The sequence below is a fragment of the Anolis sagrei genome, chromosome Y, assembly GCF_037176765.1.
Source record: "Anolis sagrei isolate rAnoSag1 chromosome Y, rAnoSag1.mat, whole genome shotgun sequence".
NCBI lineage: Eukaryota > Metazoa > Chordata > Lepidosauria > Squamata > Dactyloidae > Anolis > Anolis sagrei.
Genome location: NC_090035.1, coordinates 37,123,722 through 37,138,697, shown reverse-complemented (window position 1 = coordinate 37,138,697; position 14,976 = coordinate 37,123,722). Strand labels below are relative to the sequence as shown.

The 14,976-nt window shown below is 50.3% G+C and overlaps 1 pseudogene; it reads left to right on the top strand.

Annotated features, from left to right (window-relative positions):
* The window catches only part of LOC137095596 (mesoderm induction early response protein 2-like), a 118,916-nt pseudogene that overhangs the window by 29,036 nt on the left and 74,904 nt on the right, over positions 1-14,976 (top strand).

Sequence of the window (14,976 nt, the reverse complement as noted above, 5' to 3'; positions counted from 1 at the left end):
TCCTCTCCTTTGCGAGCATTCTCTAATTGATTCTTTGGCTTTTGACTGGACTACTCCCTGACTGAGGTATTGGATTGTGATTTGGACTTGTCTTTCCATCAACGTTACTGATTTCGGACAGTCTGACTACCCTGATTCTCTCCTCCTCTGATTCAGACCGCTTGACTACCCTCTAGCCTATTGCCATGTCCACTACCTCCTTTAAAAGGTGTTCCAATTGCCCCAACACCTTCCCCGACATGGATGGACATTCTTTGTGCCTGGCATGTTTGGGTGAGGGTCACCTCACCCAGTCTTACCCCGTCTGTCTGGTCTTCACCACCCAGACCAGAAAGAACAGGGAGTTGCGTCTTAAGGCTGCCCTTTATGAAAGGGCTCTCTTACCCCTGCCACTGTCGGGGCAGGCTGCTACCTCAATTGCATCCCACCAACCTCTCCTCAGCCGCGCTGACCCCTTGGCCAAGAAGAAGGCCTAAAGAGAAGGGCTTGCAAGATGGCCGCTGGGTTGCTCCAGCAAAAAAAGCGCCCTCCAAAAGGGCGGGAAGCTCCGCAGCTGTTGTTTCTGCCCCCTCCCCTTGCCCTGAAGGGACTCCAGGAACCCTCGCGCGCCCTCTAATGGTCGCAAGTGTTACGATGGTTACGCCTGACGTCGCAGTGGCGAGCGACTTGCTAATCGGCTCGGGAAGCCCGGTTGCTGATGGCTCCCCGAGCCCTGTGACACCTTGCCTGCGACCCTGCTTCCTTCGGAGAGCGAGAGCCACCGCAACCCTGCTCTCACCGAGGCTCTGCCAATGACCAGCAATCCTCCTCTTGCCTCCCTCCCACTGCCGATCACGTCTGGGAGCCGGGCATTTGGGGGTGTCTTTAACGTGCCTCCCGCTGCTGCCAAGGCGACTCCCCCTCCGAGAGTGGACGCCCCAATACCTATTGTGGCGATCGCCTCCCCGGCCATGTTGGAGGCGATGCCTAGGGAGGGCTATGCATTGAGCCCTGTTCCTCCAGCCCTCCCTCCTCCACTTTAACTCCAGCTGGAGCCAGGTCAGGCCTCTCGCCCCTCTAGCAGGCACCCAAGCTGACACCCAAGGCAATCCTGTTCTCCATCGCAGAGAAGCAAGGGCTCTTGGCGCCACCGGTACCGCATGTCTGCTAGGAGTAGACCTCGCTCCCAGTCCTCCTCTTCGTCCACCTCTTCATCTTCATCCTCCTCTTCAGCATGTTTGAGACATCTGCAGCGCTCCCGGGTGCCCCGCTCCCCCGCATCTCAATGGAGGGCCTACGGACCGGGACCCATGCATCCACTGGGATATTGGCAGCTGGGCCCATCGGGCCAATTTGTCTTTATGCAGGCTCCCATGCCTCTCTCCATGCCTACGGCCCCACAAGCTCCTGCATTGGCGGGACCAGAAATGGGGCCTATGCAGGCTGCAACGCCCTTGCCAGCACCAGCCCTGCCTACGTCACTGGCCCCAGCTGCCTCGTCAACAACCAACCCTCTGGCAGTAGCCTCTTCTTCCTCTTGTGTTGACCTCAATTTGTGCCACCCAAACGTGCCCACCGTGGGTACACCTTGTGTTGACCTAGGATTGTGTAGTGCTACTGTTGTTCTCCCACACCGAAATAACGAGACCACACAAAATGTTTGGGTTAAATATGGGCAACTTTATTAACATTAGCTAATTGACTTTAACTGATTTAAATTCTAACTGAATTTGGTGAGGGGAAGCCGAGGCAGCTTCCCTGCCCCTCCACTTCTCGGCAAGCTGGGTAAAAATTTTGGTATCCCTTTAACAAAAACTGGGCAACTTCCAATACAAAGTGCAGGGAACCAATATTTAAGGTAACAAAGGCCAAAGTCCCCCCTCTCCTTTCCAGGCATTTTCTTTACCTCTCCTGCCAAAGTGGACCTCCTGAGAGTGATTTGTTAATAGCCTCTTAATCTTGAGAGGGGGTGCCTTGTAGGTATCGCCAATATTAACTTTTATCAACCTGTTTACCACCACAGATTGGGGGCAAATGTCGATTTAGTCCCCATCCCCCACCAATTCTCTTAACTTGATACCAATGCCTGCTTGTAAATTGGCCAGAAATATGTCAATGCCTGAGTCTGAAAGATAGACACCATCAGGCTGATATAGCGAAGCGTTATCGTGGGTAATTTGCTCGTGTGCTATATAAGATCCCTTATCATGTGTCAACACTGCACGAATAGCCCTATTCACCCTCTTTCTGGCCTTTTCAAGTTTACGGGCATCACCACCGCTGGGCCACTTCAGGCACGGTATCACAGCAGACCAAATAATGTGCGTATGGGGCCAACGCTCCCATATCTTTGAAAAATCTGTCCGTGCATGCAAGTATAGTGCCCTTCCTTTTGGGAGGCCCAAATCGTTCCCTCCAAGGTGAATCAACAAAATGTCCGGTGCTGGGCAGTCACTGTACAACAACAACATTGGGATCAACCCATCCCATCTCAAACCTCGTACGCCCCTCCATTCAACTGATGCTAAGGAGGCAAGCCCTAATGCTGGCCATAGGGACCTCGTTGTGTGTGGCGCTCTGCCCAATGGACATAACTATGCCCGCAAATCAGCACCCTTCTTCTATGGCCCAGCAGAACACCATCTGAAAAACAAGAAACAGCGTTAACGGGGATCCGGGCGAATGTAGCCCTTATAGGCGTCAGATTTCCATCTCCCTAAACTTTTGATCTTATCTGCGCCATAACCAAGGTTAGCCGCTGTTGATGCGGCTCCTATTTTGAAGGAATGAGTACAGAATTTAAGGTGTCCTAAGCCCAACAGCTTTAACGCTTTGTCAGTGAGCGTCCAGAATTGGTATTTAGTAAGCAGCACCCCGTCTTGGTGATAAAAGAGATAACCTGGTGCCGGACCCCTAACGACTCTGAACTGGGTAATAGCCAATACTTGATTGACTGAGTTAACCTGATGTGGTGATGAGGGGATGTGGTGATGAGGGGTGATGAGGCGTCACACAATCTGCGTAAAAAGGCTCTACCCAGAGCGATTACCTTGCACGCAAAATTTAAATGTCCTATTATTTCCTGAAACTCCCTCAGGGTAGCCTTTTTACGCTGAATGAATTGCTGAACTCTGAAAGTAAGATCTGTTATCTTAATAGGTGGTAACCTGGAGAATTGCCTGATGGTGTCAATTGGTATCCCCAGGTATGTTAAAACTGTAGTAGGGCTCTCCGTTTTTTCTTCAGCTAATGGCACCCCGAGTTGATTTGTGAGGTCTTTGAATGAAGCCAGCAAGAGATTACACTCGCCTGAATCAGTCTTTCCAGCAAACAAAAAATCATCTAAGTAATGAACCACTCCTTTGTTACCCGATTTGGACTTCAACGCCCATTCCAAGAATGAGCTAAATTTTTCAAAAATGGCACAAGAGACCGAGCATCCCATGGGCAGAGCCCGATCCATAAAGAAGGCGCTGTCAAATTGAAAACCTAGCAGCTTAAAGTCTTGCGGGTGAACCAGGAGTAAACGAAAAGCAGATTTAATATCACATTTTGCCAATTCGGCTGCGTGTCCTATGGTTCGCACCATGTGGATTGCTGCATCAAATGAAGTATAGTGCACTGTGGAATGATATTCTGGTATCGCGTCATTCATCGAGCTGCCCTTGGGGTAGGACAGGTGGTGAATGAGGCGGTATTCGCCCTGGGCTTTTTTTGGCACGATAGCCAGTGGAGACACACGCAGCAGCGCTGATGGGGGTGAGGCAAATGGGCCAAGAACTCTGCCCTCTTTAATTTCTTTGTCTATTTTGGACTTAACCACCTCTTCCATGCCAATTATAGACCTCAAGTTACGGGACAAAAAACTGACTCAGGGGCCATGAACCGGGATACGGAAACCATGAGTAAAGCCGTCAAGTAAGTAATGTGCGGCTGCCCTATCGGGATAGTATTGCAGCCATTCCTTCAACGGCCCCAACCTAATTGGGCTGGGTCCCTTTTGGAAGGAAGATTGTGGCAGAGTTTTTTCTTGGCGATTGGTTATCATTTGGGTTTGTCCTGGGTGGTCTTGCCTTGATGCAGTTTTTTGATGAGTGAGCTCCGGCACAGATGGAACATGAATGTTGGAATTTACAGTTTCGGCGTGCACAGGCTCCCTGGGCCATGAAGTCCCAATACATGGCCTTTTCGCACTGGGGCTGTTACAATACAATACAATACAATAAGCCTTTATTGGCATAACATGGCAAAGAGTATAAAACATAGTACACGTAATAAAAAAGGGCTTCTCGTTTGCTACACATTCAGTTTGCAGACTTCATTCAGGAATCTTGCCACTGAAAGGCAGCAGCTAAAGTCCTGGCAATTTAAAAGCAAAATCACTTTGTCAGAATCGCTGCGGTTCTTCAGTGAATCTATAGCTTGTGTTAGCAGGCTGGATCTTAGCTCCTGGTAGAGTGGACAGTGCAGGAGAATATGTGGTATGGATAGCTGTCCTGTGCTGCAGAGGCAGACCCTCTTGTCGCTCGGGAGGCATTGAGTCTTCCTCTATGGAGCGGCGATGGCATGATGTTAAATCTAGCCAGCATGTAGGCTCTTCTGTAAGAGGGGTTGGTGAGCTCTGTGATGTAAAAGGCTGGATTTCCCTGTGTGTATGGAATTGCCAAGTTAATAGGTGAGCAGGATTTGTTTGCCAAGCTCAACAATTGGTTGTGGTCCCTTTCTAGCAGCCTCCTTTTGATGAGGGTAAAAATCTCGGAAAAAGATAGTAAAGTCAGGAAATCGCTGTCGTAGCCCAATTCCCCGATCTTTGCTAGGACAGTTGAGCACCATTTGGAGTGGTGGAGTTCGCTCAAGGTGAGTTGAGTCAGAGAGTCGCTGGGACTTTGATAGTGTATAGATAGCCAAAATTTAATGACGATTAGCCAGATAGTAGCCTCAATAGAATATTGCCCAGATTCAAGACAAAGAACTGCATACGGGACACAGTTGGGGGCACCATATAGTTTGTGGAGGAATTTCGAATGAAAAGATCTGATGGCGCTGTCATTGGGGGTTAACCAGATGGGTGCTCCATAGAGAAGTTGTGACATCGCCTTTGCTTTGAAGACTTGCAGAGCTAGGGGGATATATTGATTACCCCTGGAGTGGAAGAACCTCCTGGTCGCACTGCCACTCGATTTGGCCCGGGCCAGTGTATATTTTAAGTGGGTGGACCATGACAAGTTGTTGCTAAACCAGAGACCTAGGTATTTGAAATGTTTTACTTGCTCAATATAGTGGCCCTTTATCTTCCAGACTTGTCTTTTGTTGCTTTCCCCAAACGCCAAGATTTTGGTTTTATCGAAGTTCACCTGCAGTTCGTTCGTCTCGCAAAAATCAACAAATTTATGCAGGAGTATTTTTAAGCCCACATGAGAGAGGGATAATAGGGCTGCATCATCCACAAATAGCAAAGGGGGACATGCTTTGGGCCAATCTTGGGGCTATGCCCGTCAACTTGAGCCAGGGCTGTAGGGAGATCGTGCAAAAAGATGTTGAAGAGGAGTGGGGCTAGTACGCACCCTTGTTTGACTCCCTTTTGAACCAGGAATGGGTTTGACAGGCATCCCCTGTGGTCTTTCACCTGGCAGAGGTTTTGGTTGTGCAATTTCTTAATCAAGAAGAGGAGTCTTGGGTCTATGTTGAGGGTTGCTAGTTTTTCCCACAACTTTTCTCTATTCACAGAGTCAAATGCCCCCTTCAGGTCCAAAAAGGCCACGTTTAGCTTATTAGGGCATTTTTTTGAGTATTTGTTGGCTAGGTGGGCCAAGATGTGAGTCTGGTCTAATGTTGATTTCCCCTTAGAGAATCCTGCTTGTTCTGGGCCAATTATGTTGTTTTGGTTGGCCCATGATTCTAGTTTAGTTTTCAGGAGCTTGGCATACATCTTCCCTATTATGGAGAGCAGGCTAATGGGTCGATAGTTCGTTGGATCGTTTTGGTCTCCTTTTTTAAATATTGGGACCATTATAGAGGAGGTCCATGCCTTTGGCATGTACCCCGTTTCGTTGATCCTTGTGAAGAGGTTTGCTGTTGTTGGGTGGCCCACTGACAAAAGGGCTGTCCGCCCTTGTTATTTTGAATGGTGTGACCGCTGTCGGCCTTTTCGCCTATGTTTGGCCTAGGGGGAGTTAACATCCATCCATAGCTGATCGTCGATGAGGTCCCATCGACTTGTTGGGTAAGGGGCCGCATCGAAACGGAAGCGCTTGTCATAGGACAGCCACGCATTACCCGTGAAATTGACGTAGGCACAGTAAATTGTTTATGAATTGGCTAGCGTAGCAATTTATTGCTCTTTTGCCCTACTTGCTGCTAACTTCTTACTCAGTACGTTAACTATTCCAATCCCTCCATTCCGCACTTTAGATAGTACTGGTATTAGATTCTGGTTTTCCCTTGCACTTAAGAACTTGCACTTTAAGAATTGCCCCAGTTGCACGTGATTACGACGCTTTAAGAACTTTAGAACTTGCACTTTAAGAACTTGCACTTTAAGAACTGCTCCAGTTGCACGAGATTGTGACGCTTATTGCATTTCTGACATTGTAAATTCTATTGAAGTGCCTACTACCATTAACCATGTGGTACCCTATTCCCCTATATGTATTGTTCTTGGTATTAATTATCTGCGGAAGGGACAAGGGACGAAACGGGCTGGAGGCTGTGGGAAATAATAAGGAGGGGGGATAAAGGGAATGGAGGAATATGGCAAAGTAATATCCTAACAAACCAAACAACTAAAAATGGAACAGAAGTTAAGATCATGGAATTGGACTGCGGCATGGAGGAGGGGAGGTGTTCCACCAGCCGGGGGGCCCCCATAGAAGTCGTGGTGGGGAGGGGGAGATGCAGGAAAAGGAGACCATTAATTCGACCTAGGGATCGCATAACTACATTAGTAATTCCAAACCGGTCTCCTAATATGGTAAATTGGTGTAACCAGGTTGGCGGCCCCTCTGGATTGAAGGTGGTGCTGTTGAACGCCAGATCTGTCAATGGAAAAACAATCTTTATCCAGGACTTAATCCTGGATGAGCAGGCAGATCTGGCGTGCATCACGGAGACCTGGCTGGACGAAGCTGGAGGCGTAAATTTGACCCAGCTTTGCCCACCAGATTTTTCTGTACAGCACCAGCCGAGATCCAGAAGGCGGGGAGGCGGGGTCGCAGTGGTCTATAGAGACTCCATCACTCTGACCAGGAGTCCCTTCCCACACCCACTCAGCCAATCCCCCTCTGGCCTCCTTTAGAAGCCAGGATGGGCAGGGGTCTAGGATGGATGTCGTAGGCCTCATTCCTCCAAGTATCTTGTCCACATCCTCGGGTTTCACCAATTGAAATGAATCCATCAAAATAGGACAAGCAGGTGCTCGTGTTACATCCTTTAAAATAGTGTCCAGACCAAAACGGATCAAAGCGACTTTGTCTGCAAAGAACCGAGCAAAAGCTTCGCAGCAAGATGCCAAATTGTCAGGGCTCCCGCCTAAAGTGGTGGGATTTAAAAGGCCTCTGACAATCCGAAACAGCTCAGCCAGACGGTTCTTTGCAGACGCAATAGTGACTGCAAATAAAGTTTTCTTAGCGGCTTTTATTGCCGCAGCATATGCCCTTTAAAAGGACACAAACCGTGTTTGATTTGGCTCGCTCGGATCCGATCGCCACACACTCTCTAGTTCCCTCTTCCTTTGCTTAATCTCTGCCAGCTCCTCAGTGAACCAAGGGGCTGGTTTAGCTTGGCTACTTGAGAGGGGACGTTCTGGAGCGATCGTGTAAATTGCCCTAGTCATCTCCCCATTCCAGAGAGCGACCAGGGCATCAACAGAATCACCTACCGAGTGGCGGGAAAATCCCCAAGAGCCGTCAGGAATCCGTCCGAATCCATAAGCCTCCTGGGGCGGACCAACTTAATGGGTCCTCCACCTCTGCGGAGATTAGGGGGCGCAGTGAGCCTAAATCTGACCAGGAAGTGGTCGGTCCATGGCAATGGAGAGATGGTCAACTCCTCCACACCGCCACCTTCTTCCCATCCCTGACAGAAAACCAAGTCCAGTGTATGTCCAGCTCCTGAGAGGGTCGCCTCAGCGTGGACATTGAAGTCTCCCAGCACAAGGAGCCGTTGAGACTCCAATGCCAGGCTCGAGACCACCCCTGCTAGCTCAGGTAAGGAGACTGTAGTGCAGCGAGGTGGACGGTACACTAACAGAATCCCTATTCTGTCCCGGTTACCCACCCTCAGTCAAAATTTATTGACTGCGGGATGGGGCCCCTGGTCAGAGGGATGGAATCTCTGTAGACCACTGCGACCCCGCCTCCGGGTCTCGTCTGATGCTGCACGGAGAAACCTGGTGGGCAAAGCTGGGTCAAATTCACGCCTCCAGCTTTGTCCAACCAGGTCTCCGTGATGCACGCCAGATCTGCCCGCTCGTCCAGGATTAGATCCTGGATGGTAGTTGTTTTTCCATTGACAGATCTGGCATTCAACAGCACCACCTCCAATCCAGAGGGACCGCCACCCCGGTTACACCAATTTACCATATTAGGAGACCTGTTTGGAATTACTAATGTAGTTGTGCGGTCCCTAGGCAGAATTAATGGTCTCCTTTTCCCGCCTCTCCCCCTCCCCACCACGACTTCTATAGAGGCCCCTCGGCTAGTGGAACACCTCCCCTCTTCCATGCCGCAGTCCATTTCCATGACCTTAATTTCTGTCCCATTGTTGGTTGTTTGATTTGTTAAGGTCTTACTTTGCCATGTTCTTCCGTTCCCTATATTCCCCCCCCACCTTATTATTTCCCACAAACTCCAGCCCGTTTCGTCCCGTGTCCCTTCCACAAGTAATTAGCACCAACGATAATAAATATAGGGAAGTAAGGGACCACATGAGTAGTGGTGGTAGACTACGTGCACTGGAGCCGATCTTAAGGTGCAAGTTCTTAAAGTGCAAGGAAACCAAATCTAGCACTGAGCGCTACCTAAAGTGCAATTTTACGTGCAAGTTCTTAAAGTGCAAGAAATCAAAGTCTAGTGCTAGGCGCTACCTAAAGTGCGGCATGGAGGGAATGGAATAAGTTAAAGTGCTGAGTTGGAAGTAGCAGCAAGTAGGACTCAGAAGCAATAAAGTGCTATGCTAGGCAATTCATAAACAAATTGTAAACAATTCTGCAAGAGTATTAATGACCAGGAATCATTGGTAAAAATTATTGTGGTTCACAATATAGACAATGGACAGTTGGTACCAATCGATGAATGGATCTTAGTCCTTCCGGAGATGGTCAACACAGGTGGTCGGTCAGCAGTGCTGGTCAGCACAGATGGTCCACATGCAGCCTGGCCGCACAGTTGGTCTACACATGGGTCGGTCTGCACAGGAAGTTGGTCTACACACGAGTCGGTCTGCCCAGGAAGTTGGTCTACACACGAGTCGGTCTGCCCAGGAAACTAGTCAGCACAATTGGTAGGCACAGTTGGATCACACACACACAACTCAGTACGCACCGTCAGTCACCACCAGGGTCGATCTGTACAGGGGTTTAGTCAGCTTAGTTGGTCCACACAATTGGCTGGAAGAAGCCAGCAGAGGTCAACTAGGTGACAAGGAGTTGCCAAGGAGGGTATTCACGCTGTAGGACCCACGCAGGGCCCTTGCCCAGATGGAGTTGTTGGCACAGCGACACAGGCCGGACGATGGCTACTCACCCCTTCACAGATCCCTGAGAAGGGGGAGGCTTCCGCCGCAGTCTCAGCAGTGATGATGGCAATGGCGGCAACAGCACCTTCCTGGCCGCTTGTCCCTCTCCAGAGGCAGCCCTGCCACAGCTTGGATCAGGAAGATGGCAAGGCCTTGTTGGACTAGCGGCCCCGCCGCTAGCGGTGTTCGCCGCGGCGGCCTCGGCAGCAGTAGTGGCACGTGGTGGCAGGGGCGACTCAACAATGGCGGGGCTGATGGCTGCTGGTGGCTGTTGCAGCAAGGACGGCTGCGGCGGTGGCGTGGCAGCGGCCCGTGATGTGATGGGGCCTAGCAGGCCCGATGGGGGCCGCTGGGCCTTCCTTCCTTCTCTCCCTCCCCCAGCTCGGCGGGAGGGAGGGGCACAGCGTGAAGAGACCTAGCAGGCCTGATGGAGAGCCACTGGGCCTTGCTACCTTCTCTCCCTCCCCCAGAGCGGCGGGAGGGAGGGGCGTGGCACGGTGGTTCTACCCGGCCCGATGACGAGCCACTGGGCCTTGCTTCCATCTTTCCCTCCTCTGGATCAGCAGGAAGGAGGGGCGCAGAGCAATAGGGCTTGGCCGGCCCGAAGGGCAGCCTCTGGGCCTTGCTTCCTTCTCTCCCTCTCCTGGATCGGCGAGAGGGAGGAGCACGATGCGATGGGGCCTAGCAGGCCCCATGGAAGCCGCTGGGCCTTGCTTCCTTCTCTCCCTCCCCCGGCTCAGCAGGAGGGAGGGGCGCGGCGCGATGGGGCCTAGCAGGCCCGAAATGGAGCCTTGCTTCTTCTCTCCCTTGTTCTTCTCTCCCTCCACTGAGCCCCGGGGGGAGGGGGGGACGCAGGACCTCAGCACACTCACCAGGTAAGAGTTGGGTCTTGAAGTTAAGGAAGCCTGCCACGTTTTAATGGCGGCACTCCACCTCGTCTTCCTTCTCTGCGTTCCTTGGTTCCTTTCTCCCAGGTTCCTGGGTCCCCCAGGCCACTCGGGCAGTTTCAAGACCCTTGATAGTTGCTGGGTCTCTCTCCTCAATTTTGGGGAGGTCCGGAGGGGGGTCGCCCTTGATTTCCTCAGATTAGATTTTTCCGCAGGCACAGCTCCGAATCTTGCTGCTCCTAGCCGCCATACCGGAACCGGAAGTCTTTACCAGAACAAGCTATAATAAAACCGCTGTTGAAAAAACCATCACTAGACCCCACTAAATTCGACAACTTTCGGCCAGTTTCCAATCTCCCTTTTTTGGGCAAAGTCCTGGAACGCGTGGTGGCCTCACAACTCCAGGTATTCTTGGGAGACATGGATTATCTGGATTTGGCACAGTCTGGTTTCAGATCGGGACATGGAACTGTGACAATCTTGGTCGCCTTAGTGGATGATCTGTGCCGGGAGCTCGACAGGGGGAGTGTGTCCCTGTTGGTGCTGCTGGACCTCTCAGCGGGCTTCGATACTGTCGACCACGGTATCCTCCTGGGGCGCCTTGCGGGGATGGGTCTCGGAGGCACTGTTTTACGGTGGCTCCGGTCATTCCTGGAGGGCCACTCCCGGAAGGTGTTATTGGGGGACACCTGTTCAACTCCACAACCTTTGTCTTGTGGGGTTCCACAGGGCTCAATACTGTCCCCCATGCTGTTTAATATCTACATGAAGCCGCTGGGTGAGATCATCCGGAGTTTCGGGGTGCGGTGTCATCTGTACGCAGATGATGTCCAACTCTGTCACTCCTTTCCACCTGCTACTAAGGAGGCTGTCGGGGTCCTGAACCGGTGCCTGGCCGCTGTAACGGTCTGGATGAGGGCGAACAAATTGAAATTGAATCCAGACAAGACAGAGGTACTCCTGGTCGGTTGCAAGGCTGAACAGGGTATAGGGTTACAGCCTGTGCTGGATGGGGTCGCACTCCCCTTGAAGGCGCAGGTTCGCAGCTTGGGTGTGATCCTGGATTCATTGCTGAGCCTGGAGCCCCAGGTCTCGGCGGTGACCAGGGGAGCATTTGCACAGCTTAGGCTCGTGCACCAGCTGCGCCCGTACCTCGGGAAGTCTGATTTGGCCATGGTAGTCCACACTCTGATTACATCCCGCTTAGACTACTGCAACGCTCTCTACGTGGGGTTGCCCTTGAAGACGGCCCAGAAGCTTCAACTGGTCCAGCGTGCGGCAGCCATGGTACTAACAGGAGCGGGTCGCAGGGAGCATACAACGCCCTTGTTGTACCAGCTCCATTGGCTGCCGATTTGCTACCGGGCTCAATTCAAGGTGCTGGCGTTGGCCTATAAAGCCCTAAACGGTTCCGGCCCAAGATACCTATCTGACCGAATCTCGGCCTATGAGCCCACGAGGACTTTGAGATCGTCCGGGGAGACCCTGCTCTCAATCCCGCCTGCCTCACAGGCACGGCTGACGGGTACGAGAGATAGGGCCTTCTCGGTGGTGGCGCTTCGGCTGTGGAACACCCTTCTCGTGGACATCAGATTGGACCCTTCCCTGATGACATTCCGCAGGAAATTAAAGATGTGGCTGTTCAAGAAGGCATTCAAACAAGAAATGCAATAATTGGTAATGACGACAGGAATGGAACAACGGAATATGATACTGGATTGTGGTTTAACGATGAGACGATGCGAATGGCTTTTTGTATTATTGATATTGATATTGTTGATGTTGTTGATGACGATGCTTTTGTTATTGCAGGATTGATTTTAGATTGTGTCTTGTAATTTGCACCCTGTCCTCTCTATGTTGTACACCGCTGTGAATCGCCCCCGGGTTGAGAACAGCAGTATATAAGCGCAGTAAATAAATAAGTAAATAAATAAATAAATAAATAATGTTTTGATATTGCAGTAAGGATTTACCTCTAAACGGGTAGGCCTCCATAAGGACTCCAGCGTAAATCATATAACACTCTAGCCAATTCTCCCAGTTGTGGACCACCCTCCTTTTTAATTTTTTTCTTTTGTTTCATCGTCCAGATCATCCTTGTCTTTTTTGTCTAATTCTCTAAAATATAAAGAAAATATGTCGATGTATTCATTTTTTAGAATTTTATCAATTGTTTTCTGGGCCAAATGAGATCCTAGAGCAATTGAGCTCATTTTTGGGGATGAGGGCAAAGGCCATTTGGCTGTGCCCCAAAACTGGTTGGCTTCGTCCGCGCTAAGTACCGCAGCGCCCGCTGATGTCTGAGGCGAAGTTTGCTGACTTAGTTGCAGAGGATATGAGGTGGCAGTGGATGTGCCGGGCTGGGTATGTTGTGTCAGTTGCCCCATCTGAGCCTGACTGTTGTCCCATGGCCACCCGCCCGTTGTGTTTGTACCTGCCGATGTGGTGGCTCGCTGAAGCGGTAGCGGGTTGGAAGCGACAGCAATCGCCGAGACCCCTTGGCTGGCCGTCTCCAACTGCTGGAGGGCTGGTGATGATGACTGCATCATGGCTTGAACCTGGGTTTGTTGTGCCTGGGCAGCTGAGGACCCACCAAGGGTTGGGCAGGAAGCATCAGCTCCTTGTGACTGCTGCCGCAGCCGATCCGCTTCTAAATTGGAGACATGAGAAAGAAGGGCTTTAAACATTGCCACCTTACTTGCTCACCTTGATGGCCGAGGGCCAGCAGGCGCGGCCAACCCTCTTTCATTCTCAAGCCCATTGATACGAATGAGCAACGCATTGAGATCGTCAGCTGATATGCCCTCGTCTTCAATGAGGTAGTGTCCAGTGGAGGAGGGCGCTTGGTCGGCGCCTTTTTTGCGGGGCCTTTTCTTTGGGGCCCCCAACGTTCTTCTTAGCAGACATCCTGTAGAAATAAACCATAGAAATAGGCGTCTTAGCTTGAGTTAATGACAGCCCGGGTGAATAAGGATTTACCAATATAAACACCAAATACTGTAATAACATGAGGGTCATGGCCTCTAAATGGCGGCCACAGGTTTAAGGGAAATTTCATTGCCACAGTTGAAAGGACATTAAAGGACTGCTCAATGGGAGCCGTTCAGCAGTGGAACTCTCTGCCCCAAAATGTGGCCGAGCCCCTTTCCTTGGAAGTTTTAAACAGATGCCAGGTGGCCATCTGCTAGGGGTGATTTGACTGCAATATTCCATCTTCTTGGCAGGGGATGGCCTGGATGGCCCCAGAGGTCTCTTCCAATTCTATGATTCAATGATTTTATTTTCAATTTTTTTAATACTCTCTTTCTCTCTCTCTCTCTCTCTATACATATATATATTAGGCCTGGGTAACAACGGAAAAATTTGTTTCTAAAATCAATTTGTATTTGGGGTTTTTTTTTGTTTCGATATTTAAAATAATTACAAAATTTTCCCTTAAAAAAGTTCGATATTTACGAAATTTCGTAAATGTGAAAAAAATTACAAAACATTAACGAATCGATTTCCGAAACAATAACGAATCGATTCGTTAATGGCGGACGCGACCGCGAAATACGCTAAAAAACCTCCAAAAACTTCTGAAGCTTCCCTCTCCCTCTGTTGTTGACTGTTGGTGTGATATTATTTTTTTTTCACTAATTAAACAAAAAACTTGCCCCAGACATGCGGAAATAATAACGAAACGACCTCGGAACAATAACAAAACGAATACAATAACGAAATATGAAGCATTTACAAAACTTTTTAAAAATTCGTTTTTTAAAAAAATTGCTCCAGAATGGTTTGTTATCATTTTGTAATTGAAAAAATTAACGAATTATTAACGAATTACGAATTAACGAAACGAAACCGCCCAGCCCTAATATACCTATACATAACCAATGACAAACTTTAATGGAATATAAAGCTAACGTTAGCTAACAGCTGGTATGGACCACAACCTGCCCAGGAAGCCAAATACCCGACATTCAAGTGACCTATTGAATAGATTCCATATAACTAAGAGGCTCCCAAGTATGCAGAGGTGCATTCATGAATGGCTACAGACCCATCTAAGATGGCCGCCAGCCCATCTAAAATGGCTTCCAGCCATGATTTTACCTAGCGGCTGGGGCTAGTTAAGGGCCGACACAATCTAAAATGGCTGCCCTACACGTGGCCAACATGGCCGCCAGGCCGCTGAGCCAAAGGGCCCCAGCAGCTGCATCCACCCCAGCAAGGAAAGGGCAAGGAAAAGGACCCCCCCCCCGAAAGGCATAGTCCGCGCCAACACAACAGCGTCAGGCCCACAGGGCCATGCGGGCTGCCGTCCAAGCCCCTCCGGAGCGAGCACGCAGAGCGCCCACGCCGGCCGGGCACCAGCAAGGCACGCGGC